Source organism: Pristis pectinata, chromosome 27 (assembly GCF_009764475.1).
Source record: "Pristis pectinata isolate sPriPec2 chromosome 27, sPriPec2.1.pri, whole genome shotgun sequence".
Lineage (NCBI taxonomy): Eukaryota > Metazoa > Chordata > Chondrichthyes > Rhinopristiformes > Pristidae > Pristis > Pristis pectinata.
This window is the reverse complement of record NC_067431.1, coordinates 14,235,304-14,260,635: the sequence shown is the minus strand read 5'-3', so window position 1 is coordinate 14,260,635 and position 25,332 is coordinate 14,235,304. Positions and strand designations below refer to the sequence as shown.

At 39.7% G+C, this 25,332-nt stretch overlaps 1 protein-coding gene across 3 annotated transcripts in view; it reads left to right on the top strand.

Annotated features, from left to right (window-relative positions):
• The window catches only part of LOC127583617 (protein Aster-B-like), a 305,877-nt gene that overhangs the window by 19,002 nt on the left and 261,543 nt on the right, over positions 1–25,332 (top strand). For 2 of the 3 annotated variants that reach the window (XM_052039773.1, XM_052039772.1), the window contains exon 1: positions 11,190–11,256. The gene's annotated coding sequence lies outside the window, so the exon portion shown is untranslated. Of the gene's footprint in view, positions 1–11,178; positions 11,257–25,332 lie in introns of those variants that run through there. The other variant, XM_052039774.1, reaches the window with a different exon arrangement.

The following is a 25,332-nucleotide window of genomic DNA, read 5'->3' as shown; positions in this document are numbered from 1 at the left end:
CTGTACAATAGAAACTGCACAGTGGCTGCTTTGCAGAGGACCTTCGCACAGTTTGCATGGGTGACCCTGAGCTTCCAGTAGTTGATCTCTTTATTTCTTTATCCAACTCCCATTGTGATCTTTCTGTTTTTAACCTCTTACTGTATTCCAATGAAGTTTAATGTAAGCTCGAGGAACAGTATCTCATCCTCTGACATGGCATATGATAGCTGTCAGGATTCAGTATTGAATTCAACAATTTCAGACAACTGGCCTTTCTGGTCAGTGTTAGAACTTGCCAGTTCTGATGAAATATCATCAACCTGTAATGTTAACTTTTCTCTCTCCACAACAGCTACCTGACCTGATTGGTATTTCCAATATAACCTTTAATTTCAGATTTCAAGCAGCTGCACTATTTTGTTTTCTCTCTCCTGTACTTGTGATGTCCTTGTATCCTTTGTCAGATCAGCTGTGATTAACAAGCCTTCACCACCATTTCTGTTGGTACCTTCATTGTCTGTGTTATTAAATTTCTCTTTGTCTCCACCTATCACAAACATTTCCTTAGTTCTCTCCACCCTGCCTCTTCTCTGCAGCTTAACATATCTTTGATCTCCAACATTTCCCAGTTTTAATGAAAGGTCATTGACTGGTAAAGTTAATTCTATTTTCCTTTCCATAGATGATTCATGATCTTATGAATATTTCCAGCATTTTCTCTTTTTATTTAAGATATCTAGCATTCCCAGTTTTTTATGTTTTTGTTTGCTTTCCCATTCATCTGGGGAAGGTTCAAATCCCACTACAGCATTTGGGGAATTTAAATTCATGTAATTAAATACATCTGGAATGTTAAAAATAAAGCTGCTCTCAATAATAGTAGCAGTGAAACTAATGGTTCATTGTAAAAACACTTAAGGTTCATTAATGTTCATCAAGGACTGATATCTGCCATGTTTATCTGGTTTGGTTTATTTGTGACTCTGAACCCACCAATGTGGTTGACTAAGTGTTCCTAAGTTCAAAGCTAACCAGGAATGGACAATAAATGTCTATCATACCAGCGATGTCCACATCCTGTGAATGAACAAATAAATATAAACTTTCCTTTGTTTTTTGACTGCATGTAGTGTAGCAGAGTGCAATTTATAATTACCACAGTGCCAGATGTTAGTGGTGAGATCCTCAAGTGTGCACTTTCAGTGATTGCTCTGCTTGGTACTCTATAGTATGCTCCAGAAGGTTTGATACTTCAACATCCTCCATAGTCTCGCCATCAGGCAGTCTCAGCTTTTGCTTGGAGCTCTCTAGCAGGAGGAGAAGACACTGCAACTAGAGAACCAGCAATAGCAAATGTTAATGGAGAAGGATTGTGGCAGATGATGGTGAAGAGAGGACCTCTGAATATACTGATTTGGCCTACTGATTGCTCCAAGATTGTCCTTAGAACCCCATTCCAACAACTTCATGCCTAGACAGCAAAAAAAAGTGGAGTGCAGAAGGACCCTAGTCCTGTGCCAAGAGGCCAGTAGGACTTGAATTTGCACTTCAGCTGCAGCAAGCCTCACCCAGAGGCATTTTTGAAACCTGCAAACATTGTGTACAGTTAAACTTGCAAAAAGCTGATCATGACACCTGATTAACTTCCAGTGAAGAACAGAGCATTTCTTCGGCACCTATGCAAAGAAGGAATTAATTTTTAACTTATTCTCTGCACATTCGACCCGAAGATCCTGAGTAAGAAAGAAGCACCATCATAGCTTCATTGGCATCTCTGATCATGAGGATTATTCCATATATCTAGAGGATTCATGCAGTTCATTTAAGTGGTTTCATTTCACAAGAAGAGCTCTGATTAAAGTTTCCACACTGATGTGCAAGTACCATCCATGCACCATGTGGAGCCCTTTGGCTATATTTGCAGACTGCTTTAGAAATGTAGGATATTGTGTGGAACTTGACGATGTCTGCGCCATTACGTTTTGAAGGTGTGGTGACAAAAATAACAGTGATATCTATCTATTCCATTGAAACGTGAGAAGAAGGAAAGATGTATTAACTGTCTGTTTTGGATGTATAGGTGAAATTATTGTGATTTCAGCTCCACATCAAATATGAACAGTTAACTTAAATGGTGTGCTAAACATAACAGAAGCAAATACATTGTTCTACCCATCTAGTTGCTTCAAGTTTCTGCTCTAGTTATGGCTGCTTGTTTTGTATCAAAATAACTTCATATCTTGGGCTTTATTCCATTATTATCTATCTGACTTTCCAAGAAAATCTTACCAGCGGAGGTACAAAAGAAGAACTTGAAGCATGCACTTCCTTTGAAGAGTATATCCTTGAAAGTATAAAAAAAAGGACAGATTCAGGCTGACCCAGATAAGAAGGTGGTGTGAATAACGAGTAACATTAAAACTTCTCTGGTGCTGGTAAATTTGCACCCATCTCTCAGTAAATTCACTTTACCTCCTCAACAGTCTTGTCATGTTGATGAATCGTAAATGGTATTATAAACTTGATTTATGCAATGTATTTGCATTTCAACACATACAATAAATAAAAAATAAAATACTCACCTTTCTACTTCCTGAATGAAGTTATTATTGTTTGTGAATATTTAACTTTTATTCCAAGTCGATGTCAAATGTCTTCTGTTAGTAGCAAAGTCATTCAGGAAAACAGAAATGTCAAAAATAGAGTTTTCATTTGATGACATATGAAAATATGGCTTTTGACTGGTGGTTATGTTAACACCCATCCTGCGCTCACTTTCCTGAGAAAGCAGATAATAAATCTAGAGCTCCAGGTTCCTGTGCTTCACACAACAATGGGTGACCTTTAGATACCTACATCCAGTGGACCAGACTGTGTACAATATCTCTAAAGCAGATAAAAACAGTAAGTAGATTTTGGTAACTTGACTATGATGCAACTGAAATGATGAAAGTGCATTGTGTCTGGAATTGGACACAAGGGATACATCCTGTTTGTTGAATAGAGGTTTTTATTGCTTTGAGCTGATTTCAGTTTATTACTTAATATTTAAAGTTTTTTTGTTCTAAATGAGTACCAGTCCATTAAATTATTAAGTTTCGATGTATGGGAATTTCCATTAGAATCATTGTTTTGTTCAACACGTTCCTTGTGGAACACATTAATACAAGGGAGGCAGCTCATCATATTTTGAACATAGCCTTCAAGAGTGGGGATATTTTCTCATATACATAGACCTTCAAACCACCTTAGTTGTCTAATTTGGTGCCGTTCCCTACTTGGCTTCTGTAGGTACACTTGACAGCACTTGGCTGCAAGTGGTGCAAAAAGCAGCTAATTTAGACAAGACCCATTCCTGTTTGCAACATCCCAGAATAGATTTGAATTTCTTGATATTTTGAAGAAAGCAAATGGGAATCCCTTTGTCATTTTTTCCTTGCTTCACCAATCTCTCTCAGCATTTACGAAATACAGCCAGGCAAATTACCTGATCTCATGTCTTTATTCTACAATGAAAGAAGAGCCAGGAGATTGACAGAGGACTTGTTGGTTGTTTCCTTCTAATTTTGCAAAAAAAATTACATTTAGTTGAACATTGTGTTCATCCGTTTACAGGAATCAGAGAAGAGGAATGGACAATTTTTCAGTTTGCATGAGTAATCGAAGATCACAAGATCACAAGATAAGGGAGCAGAAGCAGGCCATTCGGCCCATCGAGTCTGCTCCAAGGAAAAGGGAAAAAGAAATGGGGTGGGAAAAAAGAGAGAGAAAAAAAATATTCTAATCCCATTTGCCAGCCTTATCCCCATATCCCTTGATACCCTGACTATTTAGATATCTGTCTATCTCCTCCTTGAATACCCCCACTGATCTGGCCTCCACTGCTGTGCGTGGCAAGGAGTTCCACAATTTCACCACCCTCTGGGTAAAGAAACTTCTCCTCATCTCTGTCTTGAAACTGTACCCTCTAATTCTAAGATTGTGCCCTCTGGTCCTGGACACGCCCACCAAGGGAAACAGCCTAGCCACATCTACTCTATCCTTACCTGTCAACATTTTAAATGTCGCTACGAGGTCCCCTCTCATCCTTCTGTACTCCAGCGAGTACAGTCCAAGAGCCGACAAACGCTCATCATACTTAAGCCCTTTCATTCCCACTTGTCTTCTCTGACAATTCCTTAGCCACAGTATCAGAAGAGTATTCACCTCTTTACCAGTGTGGCTTTAGACATTTCTCATGGCATACATGGGTTGATATCTAGGAATCTAATGAGAATTGAAAGGAAAACTTCCTTCCTTCCAAGTGAGTTGAATTCAGAATTTACCCCAGAAGTGAAAAGTAAAGTCTTATCTCATATGATGAGCAGACTGTCTTCAATTTGGTTAAATGTGTATAGTTATGTTTGTAGGAAAATACACATCATTAATTTGGTTAATTTTGGGCATAGCTGTAATTTTGGAAAGGTGATTCAGTTAAAATTATATGAGGAATTTTGTTGGCAGTAGAGAGTCAGCAGCTTTAAATTCCTGGGCGTTAACATATCAGAAGACCTGTCCTGGGCCCAGCACATCTATGAAATCATAAGGAAAGCACACCAGTGTCTTTACTTTCTTAGGAGGTTAAGGAGGTTTGGCTTGTCACCGAACACTCTAACAAACTTCAACAGATGTATTGTTGAAAGCATCCTGACTGGTTGGATCATGGTCTGGTATGGCAATTCAAATGTGCAAGAACGTAGAAGCTACATCATGGGCACATCCCTCCCCACCATTGGTATGTACAGGAGGTGCTGCCTCAGGAAGGCAACATCCATTATCAAAGATCCCCAACATCCAGGCCATGCCATTTTCTCATATCTGCCTTTGGGCAGGAGGTACAGAAGCCTGAAGTTCCACACCACCAGGTTCAAGAACAGCTACTTCCCTTCGACCATTCAGTTCTTGAACCAACTGGCAAAACCCTAATCACGACTACAGTTTAGCAACATTATGACCACTCTGATCACTTTGCACTAAAATGCACTTTATTTTTTATTCTAATTGTTTTTATCTTGTAAAAATTGTGTATAATTTATGTTTAATTTAAGTTTTTCTTGTGAATGCTGTTTATATGATGCTATGTGCCTGTGATGCTGCTGCAATTAAGTTTTCATTGCACCTGTGCACAATATACTTGTGCATATGACCATAAATGCAACTTTGAATTACATACAGTCTGTAGTGCAGAACTGTTTGGTCAGCTGGCAGTGTTGGGGTGAGCCTCCACTTACTCCTTGCAGGGCAAAAACTGGGAAAGCCTCTGCACAGAGTTGTAATATGGAATATGGAAATAACTCGAATAAACATTAATGAGCTGAATAACATTTCTCAACTTTTATGTAATTAACTCAAATTACTTGGCATTCACTTGGTTGCCATAAGTATTGATTTTGCTTATGTAAGTTAACTAATGCTTTAAATCAGCCTTGTTGAAAGTATTCATGAATCATGGAAAATTTACAACACATAAGTTGTCCATTTGGCTCATTGTGCTAATTGAGAAAAAAGCTCCCTAGCCTGTTTTCACTGCTGAGAGCTATCCTTAGCCATGCAGGTCTGCATTTGAGTTTAGGATATTGAATGCTGAGGCAATGAGTGTTTCAGATGTGTTTAATATTGTTGGCAAAATTTGAAGTTTGAATTACAGTTTTGGCTTGGTTTGTAGTTGCTTGTTTCCAATGATGAATTTGCACTGCAAAAGTGTACTCTTGATGCAAAGCTAAAACTGCTTAACCATGATGCTGAACTTGATGTGTGAAGGTTCAAGCTAAATTTTAGTTAACTAGAAGCGGTACTATGTGGGGGGGAAAATACTATGGTGCTGATTGTCAAGCTGTTTACAACATCTGTGACTATATGTATAATGTACTGCATTATAATTAAATGGATTTGCTTCTTGAAAAGTTGGCAATGTTGGTTAACATAAAATGGTATAAATGAGTGTATCAATAACAATTAGGTTAAGAATATTCAAAGACGGTGTTCTTTAAATAGATTAATACTATACATCATTATTTTTGAACTATACTGATTTTGTGTAATGTTTTCCTTGCTTTTAAAAGAAAGATTTGTTTTAACACTGAATCTTAAACCACCTCCATCAAGGCTTTCTGTTGCTGTTCATTCTCATAGACTGTTGTGTTTCTTCAGTAACTTAAAATTCTGGAGTTCCTTCAGATTCTTGGCAGATTTTCTGGTACATGCTAATGCATTCCTTTTGAAAAAAGGAGCAATGGGAAGTGCTATCAGAATTTTCATTGTGTGCATCTAACTGCATCCAAAAATTTATTCTAGTCAGCTTGGAACTATTTTTCCTTTATCACATGTAAATTAATTTTCCAGCAAGTATTTTAACTCCACCTCTATGTGCAGTCTCTATCAACTAAGGGCATTTTCTAGCTTTTTTTTCCTGAGAAAAATATCCTTCTAATTTGAGTATCTGGTAACAATAAGGTTGCTAGATCTCAGAGAAATTGGACAAGTGCTGCTTAATATTTAGTGCGTGATACAGACTCAAGGTCAGTGCTCCTGCTGAGGATGTGAATGTTCCAGCTTCAAAAGCAGTGGGTCTGCTTTTAAGTTTTGAAGATTGGTGTTTTTCTCAAGTATGACTAAAAACAAAAATTAAATATTTAATGGATATGGTCATAGTTATCTTTTGGTTGCACATGGAATGTTTTGGATCGGGATGAAATAGCATGTGCATAGATGCCTTTCAATACTGTTACCACAAAATTAAATTAGTCTTTATTGGTTGGCAGAATTGTTTGATGCTCTATTAGATAATTATATCAGAATAATGTCATTGCAATACTTTGGGCTCTTTAGGATGTCCCTTTTGCATGGTATATAATACAATGGGGACTTCATAAATTTACAATAAACTGTTTTGTCAAATGTTTTCTTTGTTTTATTTTTGGGATGTGGAGATTATGAGCGAGGCCAGCATTTTATTCCCCATCCTTAGCTGCTTTTGAGAAGGTGTGGACATTCTGTTTGAATCATACTACAGGGTGGTAAAGGTGCTCCTGCAGTGCTCTTAGTAAAGCAGTTCTAGGATTTTGACTCAGTAATGCCAATATATTTTTGTGTTGGGATGCTTTATGAGTGGGAGGGGAACTTGGAGTCCATAGTGTTACTATTGCATTTGCTTCTCTTGTTCTTGTAGGTAGTTAAGGTTGCATATTTGGGAGGTCCTCGCATGGAAATATTGCTGACTTGCTGTGCTGCATCCTGTTGATAATGGGGAATACTTGTTAGGCTGGTGAATAATTTGCTGATTAACTGTGTCTTTGATGGTGATGAATTTCTTGAGCTTTCTTGCAACTGCACCCTTCCATGGAACTGAGAGTTTTATACCGCTTTGCTTGCTTGGGGGTTTATAGATGATTGATGGTATTGAAAATTGATACCTGGCTAAAATTTCTGTTGACATCTTTTGACAGTGCTTTTCATAGAGAGAAATTCCAAATAAAAACAAAGCTTAAGTTCAGCCAACTGCTATTAAAGTAATAACAATAATCTGTGGATAAAGCTGCATAAAAAAAGGAAAAACTGATGGGGAAAAAATGGCTGATTTTCATTTCACAAGCATTTAAACTCCAGTTAAAGTCTGGTTCATTCAGTTAGCATTGGTAGTTTTGTTGTTGCAACTCCTTGATATTCTGATGTATTTGAATTGCTTAAGTGCATGACTGTAGATTATCTTCGTACCTTTCATCAGTCCACTCAATTTGTACATCTGATTCCTAGAACTTTCTAGAGTATGACACCTACATCTGCCAACTTATGCAACTGTGATACAACAAGTACTTGTCAAGTAAAAGTAAATATTTCAGATGCTAATTTGAAGTAAAATCACTAAGATTTTGAAGAAGGGTCATTGCTCTGAAATATTAACTCTGCTTCTCCCTCTGCAGATGCTGCCTGACGTGTTGAGCATTTACAAAATGTTATGTTTTATTTGCACTTGCAAAGCTTAAAAAGGCCTGTGAAAAAGAATTTCATAATCTGTAATGCACACTGGCTGCAAATTGCTCCCCCCCCCCCCCCAAAGCTTGACCATTATTTTCCACTGTTTTCACAAAGGGAAATCTATTAACTTCTCTTTTTACATGTAAAGAACCTGCAAACATCAATTTAAATAGTGACTATTTTACTTTGACTGAGTGATAACTGTTGGCTAGATCATTAAGAGAAAACCCTGTTATATGTTGTATTGTAAGTTTCCAATTGAACAAGCCTTCGTTTAATGTTTCACCTGGAAATTGACCCTGAAGCCATGAGAAGTATAATAGAAAATAGGTTGGACCAGTGATTATCATGGAGGAAAATTTTTCAGTTGTAAGAAAAGGAGAACATGGAACCCCTGATGTGAAAGCTGGATCAGTGTAGCATTGCAGCGGGAACAAAGAAGTTATTAGATCTTACAGAAGTGAGGTAGAAAGAACTTGTATGTGTTGTCATTTCCAAGCACCTGCACAACTATGCCCTAGGTGAAAGGTTTTGTCAAAAAAGCCTTGGCAAATTACTGCAATGCATTTAGAGATGATATACATGGCTGCCACAATGTGCCAGTAGGAAGTGAATGGTTGGTAGGCGGTTTGGGCATCAATCCAGTTGCCATCTCTTATTCTCTGTTTAATTGTCTACCACCATTCAATGAAACAAATGATTTTGTAGGGGATTCAGTTTTGATACAGTCATTAAATATCAAGGTTAGGTGGTTAGACTCATTGTTCCAGATGGCCATATTGCTTGAGTATGTCCTTGCCATCTTATCACACCAATCTGGAAAGTTCTCTTGCTACACACAGGTATGAACAACTTCATTAACTGCATGACGGCACTGTCCACACCTTCCATCACTTTGCAGATAGTTGAGAATAGTATGATGAGGCATGCACAGCAGTAACTCAACAAGCCTTCTCTGATAGCGCTTTCCAAACTCATGACTTGGATCATCTTGAGGAAAAGGACAGGAGGCAAATGGGAATGACATTATTCTTTAAGTTCCCCTTCAAATCGCACATGTCTTGCCATACTTTCTTCAAAGCTGCTTCAAACTCTTGGAACTCCTTATCATGCAGGTCTGTGGGAGTACCTTCACCATGTGGAATTCAGTTTTCTAAGAAGGCAGTTCATTGCCAACTTCTTAAAAATGGTTAACATAAATGCAGGGATTGTAAGACGACTATTATCCCAAAAGAAAATTTAGAAGAAAGATGGTTACTAAATTTGTTGAGTATAACTAAAATGCACTTAATACTGTAAACTATTGCAGTAATTGGATCTGAAATATGGTGTTGACCATTGAGATACTGATCACTGAAATAAATATTGTGTTGTTACACAGCCAGAATCTTATCCAAAGGAGAATATAACATTCAAAAAATTATGCCTGCTTGTGCCTAATTGGGTTTGGGTAGAAAATGTGTTAGTGGAGTGGAACTGGATTTACTTCAAAGCAATGGTACTGGCAGCAGTCACTGCTGTGATAGAAATCAAATTAGAGCCAGGCTACTTGATTGGAACTGGTAGGAACAACTATATTTGTTGGGTTTGAGTCAGGTGTATATTCTGAAAATTCATATGTTTTGGTTGTGTAGTACTATGCTTGCCAGGTTCAGTGCTTTGTCAGGGTCATTTTACTTGGTATTATTTTGTTTTTGAGATTGTTGTATTTCCAGCAGTGGTCAGGTACAGAAAAGTAAGTGCTCAAGTTGGATACAGATTGGCTGTCGTCAAGTTCGGTTTAACCTTACAGCTGGACAGATTTCTAAACCAATTTTATTTTCAAATTTATCATGTATGGGTAACTTGTTTATGGACAATGCTGACATCTGGTGGTCATTCTCATAGTGGCTTGTTTTTGTGCCATGAATGACATCACATTTACAGAGAACTGAATGTATCATGTGGATAAATTCACGGGCTAAATCACTAAACCTAAACTCTCTGTCAAGCTGGATAATAATTCAGATTGTTCAGCTGAAGTGGATGCTATTGAATGTTTTAAAGTGCATGTCTACGTAGTTTCAGATATTCTAGCTCCTAATTTTTTTCTACATTTGTCTCTTTTGTAGATATTGAAACAAAAAGTGAATCACAATCCAGATATTGTGCTCAATCCTTGAGATTCCATATTTACCATTCATTAGGTATTTTAAAACAGATTCAATTTGAAATCAAGATACTCCGCTTTCCAGAATTAAAACCAAAATAACCTGCACCTAATGGAAATCTGAAATAAAACCAGTATATGCCTGAAATAGTCTCTAGTAAGGCAGCATCTGCAGAAGAAGAAATAGTTAACATTTCAGGTCAAACTCTTTCTTCTTTCACAGATGCTGCCTGACCTGCTGAGTGTTTCCAGATTTTCTTTTTTTAGACTCAGTTTTCCCCTCTGTTTAACTTTATGTGCATTGAATTACCTGTTCTGAAATGTGGTGGTTAAGACCCAGCTTTCTGATGAAGAGTCATTTTGGTGAAAACATTCACTTTGTTCCTCTGTCGTGGATACTGCCTGACTTGCTGAGTACTTGTGGCATTTTCTGTTTTTTGCTTCTGCTCATTAGCTTATCTTCAATCTGGCACACAGTTGTTTTCCCTCTTCACAGATGTCTTAGATCCCCTGTAGCGAAAATCAAGTAGATAGTACTTTATGTTCATGTCCTCGATTTTTTTTCTAATTTGACAACAAGGCTACCAGGCCTTCTAAGTTAGGCTGTAAAATCAGATGAATGTCTGTCCATAATGTAACTGGTCTGTCAGTTTAAAAAAAATCAAATAAAAGACTGTACTAAAACACTTGTGCAGAGATTTCCACCAAATTTAACTTAAGTGCTACCAAATACCAGGGATTAATTATGGAACATCGATGATGCATATAAATAGCTTGTGTGGTGCCGAGCTTTTTCTAATTCCACGTCAGTTAGCTGAGTGCATTTATTCTGTCAACCACTTTAATGTTTAAAGATAAGAAAGGAAAATTGCTGTTTATATTGTTGGAGAGTGTTCAGTTGAAGGTGACTGAGGGGGAAGGGCAGTAATTCCTGGTGACAAATATTCAGAGTTAAAACAAGTTTGATTTAAAAAAATACTGAAAGTCTTGCTGCTCTTACTATTTGTGATTAATGATTCTTTTTCAATCTACAGTAGCCAGCAAAGCAGTCAACAAAGCAGCCATGATGATGACTCTTCTCGGTTCCTGACTCCCTACATTCGAGAGGAAAGGTAAGCGTTGGCTCAAAAATTGTTTAAGTTCAAATTAAGTTAAGTGAAATTTGTTCACTCTCCTGCATGTCAATGATACCTGGACATTGTTGTAACTCAGCGAAATAATTTCTTTGGAAAACAAAACTAATGATGCAAGTTACCACATAAGGCCAGTGTTTGAATAGTGTGGGTCTTGCCATATACTATAAAATATCTTGGTGGCTTAGGACTTGAATTTGTTAAAGAGTATTAGTGTATTAGGATGGAATGAATATATTTCTTTGGAATTGAGATTTAGCTGAAATAGAAAAATTGGTTGCTTAGCTGCTCTTAATTGGACAAGCAGAATTTTTAATCACTAGCCTATTTTCTTCAAATTCTCTCTCTAACATGGTCAAAAAATTAGGAGCTGCAATATAAAGGAGGCATACAAAGGAAGGGTAAGGATTAGACATGGAAGATAAACATAGTCCCCCCTCAAGATGAAAATCTGTATTGCTTTTTAGTTGACAGAGTTTGGGAGTAATTGTCCCTGAATGATTGATGAGTGGAATTTTAGAATCTGGCCTATAAATTATAACACTCCAGAATTCCATTGAAGGCTAAAAATTTCCAACACCTTCAAGAACAACAAAAGGCTTTGGGCCTCAGATTCTGGGTATTACAGAGGAGAAATGTAATTTGAGCAACTGACTTATGTGGGCAAACGTTGCTCCAAAATCACTGGTCACCTGTCCCCGAGCCAGGCTGTTTGCTCTAGTTTTCCACTGGGAACCTGCCTTCCAGCATTTCGATGTGGTGAAGATAACCATACGGTCCTTGCATTGTAGGTGACCTGTGCCAGCAAGATATCATTCCCAGGCTCATAAAAATGAGACTAGTTAAAAATTAAAAAAGAAAAATCCTTCTTCACATTTAACACACCAAAGAGTGCACACTATAAATAATTAAAAATATTGAGGCTAACTTTGAGTAATAGCTTTGTATAGCACAGAAATGGATCTTTTAACCCATTATATCCATTTGCCCATCTATAATACTAATCCCAGTTGCCTGGATTAGGACTATTTCCTTCTATGCCTGCCTTATCTGAATGTCTGTCCAAATGCGTCTTAAGCATAGTAATTGTTTCTGATTCCATCACCACCTCTGGCAGTACGTTCCAGATATCAACCAGTCTCTATTTTAAAAAAAACTTGCTGTTAAGATTGCCTCTAAAACTCCTACCTCTCACTTTAAAACCATGACCTCTTATTTTTGGTATCCTTACCATGGGAAAAAGATTTTGACTATCTACCTTACCTATGTCTTATTAAGTAATATTTTAAAAATCTGTACTTACTTTTGTCCAGTAGCTGATGTCCCCATTAATTTTAATGGGTCAGCCAGACTCAGTAGGTTGGCTTCCCGGTGTAAGAGCTGAGAGACCTGTAAAAGTTCATACCATCCTGTTGTACTCTGATCACTTTTCAGTTGATATGCTTAAATGGTTCTAGAAAAAAAGAACTCCATGGGGCAATGGTTGAATTCCTAGCATGTGAATGGAGGTTCTGGGCCATTGATCTGGAAGCTTATTCACAAGAATTTGTGTTTTGCTGCCATCTGTCAGTGTCTAGTACCTGTGTTTTACAGCTTGTCCATTAAGAGGCAGTAAAATCAAAGTGTGAAGATCGTGTTTTACGTTATTGTTCAGTTTTCATAAATACATCCAGTATAGATGCTCCTCTAAAAACCTAAGAGACTTGACGTTTAAATATATGAAATTGCTGAAATTGTAATATTTATGCCAACATTGCCAGAAAAAGATGGGATGTGACCATTTCAAACAAATTACTCAGCACTGAAAACCAAATTTTGCTGCATGAAGTTTAATTTTTTTTCTGGATTTTAATCAATTCTGGAAATTAAAAGAAAAATCTCTCCCCCCTCCTCTTCCCCCTCTCTCTCTCTCTTCCCCCCTCTCTCTTCCCTCCTCTCTCTCTCTTCCCTCTTCTCTCTTCCCTCTTCTCTCTTCCCTCTTCTCTCTCTTCCGCCTCTCTCTCTTCCGCCTCTCTCTCTCTCTCCCCCTCTCCCTCTCTCCCCCCCCTCTCTCTTCCCCCCCTCTCTCTCCACCACTCTCTCTGCCCCTCTCTCCCTCCCCCACACTCTGCTACTCTCTCTCTCCCCCCTCTCTCTCTCCCCCCTCTCTCTCTGCCCCCTCTCTCTCTCCCCCCTCTCTCTCTCCCCCCTCTCTCTCTCCCCCCTCTCTCTCTCCCCCTCTCTCTCTCCCCCCTCTCTCTCTCCCCCCTCTCTCTCTCCCCCCTCTCTCTCTCCCCCCTCTCTCTCTCCCCCCTCTCTCTCTCCCCCCTCTCTCTCTCCCCCCTCTCTCTCTCCCCCCTCTCTCTCTCCCCCCTCTCTCTCTCCCCCCTCTCTCTCTCCCCCCCCTCTCTCTCCCCCCCCCTCTCTCTCCCCCCCCTCTCTCTCCCCCCCCTCTCTCTCCCCCCCCTCTCTCTCCCCCCCCTCTCTCTCCCCCCCCTCTCTCCCCCCCCCTCTCTCCCCCCCCCTCTCTCTCCCCCCCTCTCTCTCCCCCCCCTCTCTCTCCCCCCCTCTCTCTCCCCCCCCTCTCTCTCCCCCCCTCTCTCTCCCCCCCTCTCTCTCCCCCCCCTCTCTCTCCCCCCACTCTCTCTCCCCCCTCTCTCTCCCCCCCTCTCTCTCCCCCCCTCTCTCTCCCCCCCCTCTCTCTCCCCCCCCTCTCTCTCCCCCCCTCTCTCCCCCCCCCTCTCTCTCCCCCTCTCTCTCTCCCCCCCCTCTCTCTCCCCCCCCTCTCTCTCCCCCCCCTCTCTCTCCCCCCCCTCTCTCTCCCCCCCTCTCTCTCCCCCCCCTCTCTCTCCCCCCCCTCTCTCTCCCCCCCCTCTCTCTCCCCCCCCCTCTCTCCCCCCCTCTCTCTCCCCCCCTCTCTCTCCCCCCCCCCTCTCTCCCCCCCCTCTCTCCCCCTCTCTCTCCCCCCTCTCTCTCCCCCCCTCTCTCTCCCCCCCTCTCTCTCCCCCCCTCTCTCTCCCCCCCCTCTCTCCCCCCCTCTCTCTCCCCCCTCTCTCTCCCCCCCTCTCTCTCCCCCCCTCTCTCTCCCCCCCTCTCTCTCCCCCCCTCTCTCTCCCCCCCTCTCTCTCCCCCCCTCTCTCTCCCCCCTCTCTCTCCCCCCCTCTCTCTCCCCCCCTCTCTCTCCCCCCCTCTCTCTCCCCCCCTCTCTCTCCCCCCCTCTCCCCCCCTCTCTCTCCCCCACTCTCTCTCCCCCCCTCTCTCTCCCCCACTCTCTCTCCCCCCCTCTCTCTCCCCCCCTCTCTCCCCCCCCCCCCTCTCCCTCCCCCCTCTCTCCCTCCCCCCTCTCTCCCTCCCCCCTCTCTCCCTCCCCCCTCTCTCCCTCCCCCCTCTCTCCCTCCCCCCTCTCTCCCTCCCCCCTCTCTCCCTCCCCCCTCTCTCCCTCCCCCCTCTCTCCCTCCCCCCCTCTCCCTCCCCCCCTCTCCCTTACTTCCCTATATATCACTTTTTGCAATGATTTGACATTGAACTCAATATCGTAACATTTCCTGATTTAGAATGCACAGTTCATTAATTATTCTTCAGTCTTAGAAACCCCTTCTTCTTAACCAGTCCCTTGGGATCGAGGATGACTTGCTGTCATTCTAATTACTGACAGGTGAAAAATGCCTGTGCATGAATTGTTTTAATATGGGATGGCTCTTATACACTACCACAAGACCTTGACGGCACAAGGTCTTGGCCCAGTGGGAAAGTAGGGCAATTCTGCTGTACAAATTTGGTACTCACACACTTGGAGCTTCACCATCTCAACTCTCTCCCCCTTCATTCGCTATTTCCCTCTTAATATATTCACTCCTACTGTCCTTTACAATTCCACCACTTTCCCACACCTGCACCCCACCCTGGCCTACTCAAAGGCAGCCTTCTAAAAGTTGCCAGGCATATGAAGATCAATGTGTCCATGTTGGACAAAAATGCAGCCATATAGGTTACTCCTGCTTCTGAACTCTAAATCCATAGTCTAGTAGTTTGATGGAAACATACACTCTTCTCCTATTTAAAAGGGTGTATGTTTCTGTCACTTTTTCAAGCCGTGGATTTGCCTCTTGCATGGTGCAAAAATTATTTCATCAACTCCTCTTAGGTCATTCTACCAACTACCTTAAATCTACATCCCTAGTTATCAATGTGCCTGGCAAGAGTACTAGGTTCTTCTTGTATGGGTACAAGGTTCCTACCTTGCCTCCTAATTTCAATTATATTTCCCTTCAGTTTACTTTGTTTCATAGAAAACAATGCCTGTCCCACAGGTCTCTCACAATTATAATTCTCCAGCCAAAGTAATGGACTCGTAAATCTTCTCTGTACCAACTTTAATGTTCTCACATCTTTCCTAAAGTGTAGTGACCAGAACTGTACACCTGTGTGTTCTTTTCAGGGTATTGTCTCCTTAGTCTTGTATTCTATGTTTCAGAGGTAGGTATTTCATATGCTTTCTAACTACCTTATCTGACCATTCTGCTACCTTCTCAGATTCTTGGGCATGCATTCAAAGTTCCCTATATTCTTCCTATATTTAGTATCCTACCATGTGTGCTCATCTAAGCTGTCCATTGACATCTTCCTGCAATCGAGAATTTTCTTTCTATCAACCAGGCACTCAGTTTTGGTCAGCATTTTAATTGTGGCCCCAGTATTTAAGTTCATATCATTAATATATACCATGGAAAGTCTGAGCTACTATTGATTCCTGTGGAACTCCATTACGTAGGGCCCCCGAGTCACTGAAAGTCCCGTTGACTCTCTCTCTCTCAGAGCTAATTTTTAATCCAATTTGCCACTTGCCCTTTGGTCTCATGGGCTTTGACTTTCCTGATCAACCTACCATGTGGGATTTTACCACATGCCTTGGTGAAATCCATGTATCTATCATCAGCTCTACTTGTTATCTCTCCAGAAAACTTAATCAAATTAATCAAACAGAATCTTCCTCAATCCATGTTGACAGTCCATGATTAACCGATCTCTGAGGTCTGACCCAAGTAGTGAGATGAACTTAAAAGAAAACGTGGTTGAGTTGTGAACAAGACATACACTATTGCATACAAGTAATACTGACTCAAACTACATAAGCAATTTTTTATACTTTCTGAAGACTTTTTGTACTTTGTAGTCTTGTTGCTCCTTTGAAAACTATCCAGTGCTCTTCCTCAGGCCTCGGCCATCATTCTTCAGAGAGGGAATGAAAGGGACCAATGACCAGAAGATGGGGCTACTTTGCTACAACCTGCAATCTGGCTGCAGGTGATGCGCAGCCTCTGTCTAGCCTTGGGTATAGGTGTGCCTGATCTGCCAAGTATCTTTCACTCCCTGAAAACTCTGCAGGCCATCCCCTATGCCCACTTTTTTTTCCTGCTGTCTGATGGTCGGTGGCGTGGGTCTCTGTGTATTGAACCTTTCTTAAGTTCTCCAATTGACCTATTGCTGTTGTCTGTTTCCTTCTTTTGTGGATGAGTTTCTGGTACTGTCTGAAGAAGAGAAAAGCAGTATATGTAGGAGCGAGAGGGTGGCACTGGGCACTGATGGCCTGGTCCAAATCATCACAGTTAAGGCCAAATATTGTAGAATTTGCTATATTTGTCAGCTCTCAATTAAGGTAGGGCCTTGTCTATGCCTTTCTAAACACTTGCATCAAAAAATGTCAGATGTTCAGAACCAAAAATGGACAATTGTAGAAGCACTAGGTCAGGTTCATTCCCTAAAACTAAATCCAGGGCTATAATCTCTCTTGTTGGGTTTGCCCCAAATCAATTCAAACGCTCTCCTGAATGACCTTCAAGAATTCAACACCTTCTGTTTGTTTTATTTTGAGAATGTCCCGATTAACGTAGGGGGAGCTGAAGTTCTCTATAATTGCTTTCTTATTCTTTTTGCAGTTCTCAAAAACTTGCCTTCTATCTACCTATGACTGGTTGAGGATCTATGACACTGCAAGCAATGTCATACCAATGTCTTCTTCATATCCCGGTTCAAATCATATGGCCTCATTTAGTAATCTTTCTAGCTTATCATTGGTGCTCACATTTGTAATTGTTTTAGTAAATAATGTTGCTACATCCTTTTTATCTTATGACTATCTCACCTTGTTGCCATAAATGTTGAGCTGACTTCCCTGCCTATTTTGAGCTATGCTTCAGTAATCGTCACAAGCTCATATGTAATTTATCCATCTTTAAAGATGGTAAACTTTGTATATTATTTCATGTATTTCAATAGGTAAATGATTTTTTGAAAGTCTGCCATCAGATTCAGATTCATGTTATTGTCATGTACACCAGGATGCAACGAAATTCCTTGCTCTTGTGAAGCTCACAGAGTAGACAGTATACATTGTAACATTGTAATAATAAGTACAACAGTAAATACAACAATGAGCACAAAACGGCAGAATGGTGCAGAGATTATATTGCAAAATGAAATGCTAAAGTGACAATAATGGAATAACTAAGAGAGGTGGAATTAAGAGTACAAGAATGTGGCAGCACCACTGGGAAGGGCGTGTGAAAGAGTTGATTGGTTCAGAAGTCTGAAGCTGTTCTTAAATCTGGACGTCCTGGCTTTCAAGCTCTTGTATCTTTTCCCAGGAGGTAGAAGGGAGAAAAGGGAATGGCAGGCATCCCTGACGAAATTATTAACCTTCCTGAAACAATGCACCGTGTAGGTGGACTGGATGGAAAAAAGTGACGAGCCTGTGATGAATTGTGCTATATTTACCACTCTCTGCAGGTTCCGTCAGTCCAGAGTAGTTTCCACACCAGGCTGAAATGCAACCTGTCAGGCTACTTTCTGTGGCATATTTGTAAAAGATTGAGAGGATCCTCGTGGACAAGCCAAATCTTCTTAGGCACCCAAGGAAGTAAAAATATTGTTGTGCTTTCTTGATCACCGCATCAGTGAGGTTGCTAGTAATATGGATGCCAAGGAACCTGAAGTTGTCAACTAACTGTATAGCAGCTCCGTTGATGAGGGCAGATTGCGTTTAACTCCCCTTGTCACTTCCTTGGGTCTACAACCAACTCTTTTGTCTTGCTGACATTCAGGGCAAGGTTGTTGTTACAACACTACGACACAAGGTTTGCGATCTCTTTCCTGTTCTCCGTCTCATCATTGTTGTTGATCTGGCTGATAACAGTGGTGTCGTTGGTGAACTTAAAGATCAAGCTGGTGCTGTATCTGACCAATCAGTCATGGTATACAGGGATTAGAGCAGGGGACTGAGCCCACAACCCTTGGGAGCACCAGTGTTGAGTGTCAGGGTGGATGAAATGTTATGACCAATTCTATTTCACTGAGGTTTCTTGGTCAGGAAGTCTAGAAGGCATTTGCAGGTGGGACCCTCAAGACCAAGGTCCAGGAGTTTAGATATGAGCTTATTTGGTATTATGGTGTTGAAGGCTTAGCTGTAGTCAATGAATAGCATCATGATTATTCTTATTGTCAAGGTGATCCAGAGTTGAATGTAGTGCAAGGGAAGTGTGGTTGTCAGTGGACCTATTTTTCCCATATGCAAATTGTAAGGGGTCGAGATTGTTTGGGAGGCTGGTGCTGATCTGGGCCATTACCAGTCTTTAAAAACACTTCATTATTTGAAAGTCAGTGCAGTAAGATATAAATTTCTATATCTCATTTACCTTAACATAAAGTTCCCAGCATTACGAGGAAATACTTTTCCAAAAAGAACATGTGCCTCATAAATGTAGGGATTTAAAAGAATTGAAAAAGGTGTAGTGCATTAATGAAAATACTTCAGAGTAATAGCCTTGATTTTTAAATTGGAAAAAATGCAGAGCATTACCCAAAACTTAGAATAAAGCTGATGTAATCTTATCTACAGATATGAAGTGTTACCTCGGGTAGGGGAATCAGATTTATTTTAGCAATCTTTTCTCTCAATACAATACAATAGATACTGACTTTGGCAATTGCATACTTTTATACCTTTATAACCTTATCAGTCAGCACTCCCTGGGGTGGTGGTGGAGGCAGATACATTGGACCGGTTCAAGAGTTTGTTGGATAGGCATATGGAGGAAGGTGAGATAGAGGGATATGCGGGAGGAAAGGGTTAGATAGTGTGAGGGTGGTTTGATGGACAGCACAACATTGTGGGCCAAAGGGCCTGTTTTGTGCTGTATGGTACTGTGGTTCTATGGTATATGATATATATGTCAGGATACGAGTAACGTTAATTGTTTGAGGTTTCTGAAATTCTGATTGGCCTGAGAGATTTAGAAATACCATTAAAGTACACCCAAATGCATCCTATATTAGCTATGTCCTTGGCACTGTTAGTCATTTATCATTGAGCAATAGCCATGTTACTGCTGATATTTTCTGAGTCTCTTTCAAAAAAGGATGATAGTAGAACCATTAGTTTTATACATTATGGACACTGTTCTCAACTTTCAATGATTCTTTTCTTCCGCCATGTGTTTTCCTGCAAGCAGAATGATATTGTGCAGGTGGTGATGAAGGATTCAGTTTATTTATTGTGTACTAAATAGCTAGTCCATACTCTCCAATTGGAACCAACATTTTTGAGTTAAGTTTATAGAGTCCTGATCTGAGTAGCAAAAATCGTTCCTGAATTAGTTCTATTTCTTCATTATATATTTGTGTCTTTGTTTAAAGGTTCTTTTTTGTTAGTTTTTGATACTGATGCTTTTCAATCCACTGATGGTGGCACATTCCGAAATTAGGAACACACACATCTTGTGATGTCTGTGAAAATGAGTGTTAGCAAGTAAGGAGCTTGAAGTCTGTTTTAGACAGCAGAAGCCATACATATGAGTTAGGATTAGGAAAAGGCCAGTTAGTCCCTTGGCTCTGCTTTGACATTTAACAAGGTCATAACCTCTGATTGTGACTTCAACTCCACTCTTCTTTCTACTGCTGGTAAACTTTCACCCCATTGCTTACAAAGAATATCTAAGAATGTTCAAAAACTCTGCTTCCACTGACCTTTGAGAAAGAGGGTGCCATAGACTCACAAACCTGAGACAAGAAGCTTCGCCTCACCTCTTTCTTAAGTGGATGACCACTTATTTTTAAATAGTGACCTCTAGTTCTAGGTTCTGCCACAGGAGGAAACATCCTCTTCACAGCTATCCCATCAAGACTCTTATAAGCTCCAGTAGATACAAGCCCAGCTTGTTCACTTTTTCCTCATAATACAACCCATTCCAGGTATTAGCAGGCTACACATAACAAAACTAGACACTGGGTTGATTTGTAATCTTCAAGGAAGGTTATTGCATTTAATTTCCTGAATCACCTCTCCCAGTCATTGCTTCTCTGTCTCAACCCATATTTCAGCAGGTTATCTTGCAATCCTTGTTGCCGGTTAGCAATTATCTCACTGGCTCTATTGTAATGATGCCAAAACTGCAGTTGCCTAATCTGTCATGGGTCAAGAAATGGGATCGTCTGAATTTTTACACCCTGCTATGCTATACTACCAGTACATCTGCAACAGTGCATTTTTGACTTTCTTAAAAGCCCTATTTTTATGTTAACTTGAATACCATCAGCTCTTGATACATGATCTCCTTAAGGGATCACTAAAGCAGAATCTCCTTATGATCAAAACATACACTTCCTTCCTTTTATATAAATTAAATTATTTTGTTATTATTTGTCACTACTTTAGCTAGATATCTTTTGGCCAAAAGCTTTTTGCAAATGTGTGAAGTGATTTGTTCCTGTGCATTTCCTGCTTTCTAAGGCCATTTGTCAGAGTTAACCTTGTAGTTGCTTGCTCTTTAATTCTTCCTTCCTTTGGCTTCCTAATGATTCCAAGGTAATGATGCTGAGTGAATATATTTTTTTCCTGTTTATTTTCTTATGCAATGTGCATTTTGTTGGTGGCACTCTCAGCCATGTGGTACATCAATGATGGAGGGAGAAATTGTTTAGGATGGTGGTGGAAGATTAGATGCCTATCAAGCAGTTTGCTTTGAGTGGCATTGAACGACTTGAATGTTGTCAGAACTGTACCCTTCCAGGCAAGTGGAGAATATTCCATCATGCTCACTGTTTGTAAATGGTGAAAGGGTTTTCGAAAGTCAAAAGTTAATTATTCACCAAATGATACACAGCCTCTAGCCTTCCCTTGTAGCCACAACTTTGGTATATTTAAGTTTCTGATCAGTGGTGACACCCATGTGGGCAGTAAGATGATAGTAATGCCATTGGTTGTTAATGATGAGTGGTTAAGTTGTCAAGTTGGAAATGGTCATTGCCACTTGCAGTCAGGAGTGGCTTCATTTTCTGGGGAGTAGCAAATGAAATTAAATATTGTTCATTCATCAGCAAACATCACCATCTCTGAACTTGTGATGGAAGGAGAACTGGTGATTGGAATGGCTTCAAAGGATTGGCAGCATTTGTATTTGAAGCTTTTGTACCAAAATCTGAATTTCCTTAACAAAAATAGGAAAATGCTGGAAATTCTCAAATTCAGCAGATCGAGAAGCAGGAGGAACAAGCAAATTTAACTTTGTAGATTGTAACCTTTCTCTTTTCTCTCCACAGATATTGCCTGATTTGCTGAGTGATATAAGTATTTTCTGATTTTACTTCCAATTTCCAGCATCTGCAATATTTTGCATTGAAGAATATAATGTACTTATGAAAAGATTTATGTCCTGAATAATGGGTAGTTAAGTGAATCACAATTGTCAGCCTTGGTGCAAGTTTTAAAATGGTAGCTAATTTAATGATTCATCTGGATGTTTACTTGAAATGTGAGGTTAGTTTGAGATTGGACGGTACTATGCACCTTTTGGGATTGATAATTATCAAGAGGTCTGGATATAATTATGATGAGACATTTATCCCGGTAAAGAGGTATGATGATTCAAATTAAAGTATTCTTTTCCCTCCTCCAGCCCCCAGAATTTTTTCTTCTATTCTAAGGATCAAGAACCTGTGTGACTGCATCTAAGTGGCATAGCACAGGAAACCAGAAGTTAGAAAAGGTTTTCTGGTTCCTTTAGTAACTATGTCATTTTTATGACAGAAAAGGACTGAAGCGGAAATAATTTTGATTTGAGTGGTTCTCTGTAGACAAAAGTAGGCAGATAAAGCAAGAAGTGATGCTGAGCAAGAAAATGAGGTAGAATTTAGTTGTCTTGTTTCACTATCTATCTTGAGGTCTTGTGCATCATTGGATCATAGATGGGGAGGGAGAAAGTAGAAATGTTATAGTAAGTGCCTTTATTATATTACTTTAGTTGCAAGTCTTTTGGAATCTCCTATGTTGACCTTCAAACATAAATATAGCAGTGGTCAGAATTAATTTGATGTTTTCATGCATTGCACAGGTAGGGCTTGATAATTCTCTCAGTTTTAATGAGTGTAACCTGCAGATGAACTACAGCAAAGATTTAAATCAGTCTTGCTTGTTATTAATTAGCATTGCATCTTTTTTTAAGGCCCCACTATCATTAACAGAGTTGTGTGGTTGCAGTATTTTAAATGCTTTGCGATCACCTTTAGATTTGACTGTCTATCAGAAAATCCAAACTGACAATTCTGGTAAAAGAGGAAAAAATGCCTTTGTGGCTACTAGCTAAGGCATTAGAAGAACCATAACCATAGTATAACCGTACTTCAGCAGGATGTGGGCTATGTCTTGTTGATATGATGGAAATATTATGTTTGTTTTGAAATTTGTAGGTATATACCAACCGATTTTTGAGGGACTGTTGTCTGAAAAATGTTAGGAAAACTTATTTTCCTTTCGTAATCAAATGCTCAACATAATTTTATTGGAAAGGAATCAATGAAATACTATAATGTGATGCCACCATGGTAATAGCATTTCAAAGTGATTAGCTTTTGGAAACTATCAACATTTTGAACTTGTTTGTTCTCTAAAAGCCAGAAAAACACATGCTGGAAATCTGATAACAAGTCACTGATCTGAAATGTTAAGACAAGATAAGATTTCTTTATTAGTCATGTGTACATCGAAACACACAGTGAAATGCATCTATGCGTAGAATGTTCTGGGGGCAGCCTACAAGTGTCATAACGCTTCCGGCGCCAACATAGTAAGCCCACAGTTTCCTAACCTGTGTCTTTGGAACGTGGGAGGAAACCAGAGCACCTTGAGGAAATCCATGCAGACATGGGGAGACTGTACAAACTCCTTACAGACGGAGGCCAGAATTGAACCTAGGTCGCTGGCGCTGTAATAGCGTTACGCTAACTGCTACACTATCGTGCCGCCCTGTGCTGGCTGACCTACTGAGTATTTCCAGAATTTCCTGTTTATATTTTATGCTAGTTTTCTACATTGTAATCTTTAAGCTCCTTGATTTCAGCTTTTACAATTTGCAGTTTAGCTTAATCTCTCAGTATGTTAATGAAAAAGATGAGCACTCAAAAAAAAACATTGCCATATTGTTTTTTTTAATGAAGACTGGCCTTCTTAACGAAGTGTCAGCTTATTATATAGAGTCCAGTTTCTGTAGCTTACAGCACATTCTGTGGTGCAGAAAATAAATGATAATGTCATCACTTCATTAGCCCAGCCAGCCGAAAACCTGAAAAGCTGGCACTTTGGTTTAGAAAAAAATATACATTTACCTGCCACCCAAGATCAAAATGTCACAAAAATCATATCTGAACTTGCATGAAAAGTTGAATAAATCCCCTTGTGCAAGAAAAAATATTTAAAATGAATTTTCATGATACTGTTAAAGATATTTAAATGATCCTATTGCAAGTGAATATTTGCTTGTGTTCCTTAGGAGTATTAGATAGGTTGACTAATCTTTAACTGGACATGTGGTTGTTGCTCCAAGTCAGCCATGTGAAAGGAGAGTACTGTATCTCATAGCCACATGCTTTATGAAGTGATGCATCCTGAGAAGTGGGACAGAAGCTTTGAGCATGCGTTGCTTTCGTTTTACCACACAGTCAATATATTGACAGGAAGAGAGTGAAAGTGAGAATAAAATGAGATTAGATGTAAAAAGGGAAGAAGAAGAGCTAAGGTATTAAATTTTTCATTCAATTTACAAGGAGATTAAATGAAGCAGTTGACCCTACAACTTAATATTGAGGATATAACCAGCTTGAAAGCTAAGCAGTGACACAAGAACTTAACATAGTCCCGAAAATCTGACTATTGAAGAATTGTGCTAATAAAAGTTTTAAAAAACTGTAACATTTGATTTTGTGAATTAAGCTGATACTTCTTCACATTGCTGCATGGAAATAAAAATACTATCTTTAAAGTAAGATATTTATTTATGATGCGAGTTGCATGTCAGAGACTGAAAAGCTGAGAGCAGAATTTTGAAACTGTTATACCAGTAAATTTTAATTTCACTTAGATGATTTTAGTAATGCTAATATGAGTAATGCTAATGCTAATTACTAGCATTAGTAATGCTAATAATATTATTATTATTATTATTATTATTATTTGTGGTACATTGGTATGTTCAGATTTTCTATATTGCAACAATGATTAAACTGAAGTACTTTATTGCCTGTGAAATGTTTTGGGATTCCTGAGGTCATATTGCTCCATAAATCCAAGTGTTTCTTTCCTTTCACTGATAACTGGGATGGTGTGCAATCTGGAGGGAAGGAAGAATCTAGATGAAGTAATTTGATTTCAAGCACTTTTCAAAAGCAAATATCAGTCTCAGGAGAAGTGTAATTTTTTTTTAAACATTAATGCTTTGCCTCGCATATAGACACTTGAGTGGAGTCTGTATATCCTCTTGGCAGCTGCTCAATGTCTTTGCATTGATGAAACTTCCCGGTGGTGCTGTATATTCAGGCTTGAGTTGCAGCCCTTGGATAAGTAGGAAACTTCTGCCTCCTCCCTTGAGCCATGTGCTCTGCGCATTATTGATGCTAAGGTGTGGCTAATTGGAATAGGAAGTCAAATCTATAAAGATTAAACTTTTTCAAATGTTCCAGATTGTAAAATGAGTAGTATTTTTTTAAAAAAAAGTATTCCCACTGGACTTTTTTCCCCTTTAAGAATTTAAG